At 40.1% G+C, this 2,830-nt stretch overlaps 1 long non-coding RNA gene across 2 annotated transcripts; it reads right to left on the bottom strand.

Moving 5' to 3' along the window:
• Nucleotides 1-507: 507 nt before the first annotated feature.
• LOC127330199 (uncharacterized) lies at nucleotides 508-2,420 on the bottom strand. Of its 2 annotated transcripts, XR_007869179.2 has the most exons (5): nucleotides 2,238-2,420; nucleotides 2,052-2,148; nucleotides 1,810-1,964; nucleotides 852-925; nucleotides 508-699 (listed from the first exon to the last, which is right to left on the bottom strand). It is a non-coding gene; the product is annotated as an uncharacterized lncRNA (long non-coding RNA). The 2 variants fall into 2 exon arrangements; XR_007869180.2 differs by lacking the exon at nucleotides 852-925 and having other exon boundaries at nucleotides 2,238-2,419.
• Nucleotides 2,421-2,830: the final 410 nt, after the last annotated feature.

The following is a 2,830-nucleotide window of genomic DNA, read 5'->3' as shown; positions in this document are numbered from 1 at the left end:
TTTACAACAAGGTAAACCTTGAGGGGTTCCCAACCTATAGTTTCATGAGTTGAACTAGTATTGCACTACGGCCGAGATGAGAGTCATCCCGCCATAGATGAGGTATAAAGGGGTAGTGGAGTGGATCATACTTGCTTAAGTTAAGCATGTATTATGACAACACAAGGAGGAATATACTCTCAGATTTGTGGTGCTAACTACACAACTTAGATAGTGGAGTGTCACTATCCAACATATTCTCCAAGATGGTACACGGCATACTCCTCGCAACTTGAGAATACACCAAGATCATGACAATGATACCTCTATACTACAAATGGGGTGGGTGTGGTGTAAGTTACTATCTTGAGATGGAACATGCTCAAGTTGAGCATACAAGATAACCAAGTGGGATAGCATGACCATGCTACCATGCATCCCATAACACAAGGGCAAATAGTGGAGCATCACCACTAGGGAGTACCCCACTTGCAAACACACATAGATGACATAAATAGAGGTAATAACACACATAGAATGAAGGTGCTTTGAACATCAACAAATGACATCCAACTAGACACCGGATCAGAGATCAAAAGATGGCTTGCCTTGGCTTATTTGTCCCTGTACTTCTTCAACTCCATCAATATAAGAATCCCAACAACATAAATAAAATCCTTGTCCGATCCACTTCTTCATCTTCTCCGGAATCGTTCGCATCTATCGCCGGAAAATATAAAGGAACACAATCAATCATATTGCACCAACAAAACAAACATACAACAACCATAATTTAACCATTCCATAAAGAGCTACCATACAAAGGACTTATAGATACCACAAACAACTTAAAGAGAACCCATTTTATTTACCTAGTAAAGGTATGAGAGTATCACAAATTAGCAATTGCCTCTCTCGGTATCACCATGGCACAAGCTAAGTACCCCTGGTAGATAACATCATAAAGAGGACAAGAGCATTAGTTTGACATCAAATACTTTCACAAAACATTTTCAAACACTTTTGGAAAAGTAGAAAACAGTTTTCCTAATTTAATTTGCTCACTTAATCACTATACAAAAATAGGAAGCAGACCATATACCACATCATTTGAAAACTTAAACAAAACAAAAGAGATAATGTTAGGTTGCAGAGGTTTTGTTTTGCAAGCATAAAACAAAGGTTGCCCATCTCTACTAAAAAGAGTTGGTCAAGGGTTTTAAATAAACCGAAAAGTTTTGCTTCAACAATGCATGTCACACATAAACATTACTAACAGCAACAAATATGTATGAACAGAGACTAATAATATTTTTCCTAGATAGCTAGTACTAATACAAGACTAACCCAATTGGAATCACCCAAAAATATTAAACCTACAATTTTAGGAATTTCTTTGAATCTGACTGTACAGAAAAGAAGATCTGTAAGCCATAAATCGTAGAAAAATCCTAAAAATATGTGGCCACTGGCATTTGAAAGGTAATTAAACAGAGAAGCATACACAATTGGATTTGGGTTCAAATTGTTTCTGAAACTCTCACAAATGGATTGGCAAGTTTACTGCATGTTTTCACCATTTGCTTTAACTTTGGAGTTGCAGAACAGATAAAGGTTTGGAACTTGTTTGAGATGATTAAGAAAACATTCAGCAATCCTACAGAAGTGGAATAACTCAATTAGGTTCAAAAATGGATTTTTGATAAATTAAAAGCTAACAGCCATGTCTGCAGAACACATAGAAAAAGTTTAATTCACCGAAAATCGTACACAACTCATAAAAATATGAGGTCAGCTGCATCTGAAAGGTATTGAAAAGCTGGTTCTTACCCAATTGGTTTCATTCAAAAATTCATTCCCAAGCTCCTGGTTTAATTCGACAAAGTCAGATCTGACCAGATCTTGACCTGTGAACCATTTCAGTTTCAGGAGGTCAATCGAAGTGAAACCACCGCCAAAATGAAGGTATTGAAGAGGGCTTTCACCTGCAGTTGAGTTTGCTCAAAAAGGTTTCGTAAAACGGAACAAATCTAACAAACAGTGAATCTGCATGTTTACAGAACTTTATTTACCACGGACAATCCGTAACGAATTTGAGGATGAGGCCAACGCCAAGTTGTAGATCTTTTCCGTATCTATCTGCGGAACTTTGAATCACTCGATTTGGATCTGCGCACGAGATTTGGTGGATTTTACAAGTTTGTACCAGAATCTGAAACAGCAAGATAGCAGAAATTACTGCAAGGATTTGGACGAACTTTGCTCAAGAACTTCAGATCTGAGGATAGCTCAAGCTTCTCCATGCTTGGACCAACATACACCTGCATCAAGATCCAATCTTAGCAATGGAAGAAGAGGAAGAGGAGAGAAAACCAGCTAGGGTTGGGGAGAAGAAGGAGAGGGAGGCTCTCATGGTAAGGAGGAGCTTGAGGGAGGAGGGAGCTTCATCTTGGAGTGCCTTCCATTGCCATGGCCGGCCATGGGAGCAAGGGGCAGCAGCATTTTCGTGGGGGAGAGGTAGAGGAGAGTGTGAGGGAGTGGAGTGTGAGAAAAATGACCAAAGGAGGAGGGAGTGGCCGGCCAAGGGCCATTTTATAGAGGGAGAGGGGTGGCTGCCTCCTTATTTGATTGGCCAAGTTGGGTGGCTGCCCATTTAGTGATTGGGGTAGTTGGGAGGCAAGGCTTGGAAGAGAAGGAAATGAGGAGGGAGGGCTGGCCGAATTTTCTTGCCATGGCCGGCTCCTTCTTGACAACCACAAGTGAACAAACAAAGTGCAATGCCACTTCATGAATGTCGACCAAGGTTGAGTATTTGAGGGGTTAGCTAAAAATGGTTTGATGATGTATTAAA

The sequence above is a fragment of the Lolium perenne genome, chromosome 2 (assembly GCF_019359855.2).
Source record: "Lolium perenne isolate Kyuss_39 chromosome 2, Kyuss_2.0, whole genome shotgun sequence".
Lineage (NCBI taxonomy): Eukaryota > Viridiplantae > Streptophyta > Magnoliopsida > Poales > Poaceae > Lolium > Lolium perenne.
The sequence above is the reverse complement of the archived record's forward strand: the minus strand, read 5'-3'. Positions and strand labels throughout refer to the sequence as shown.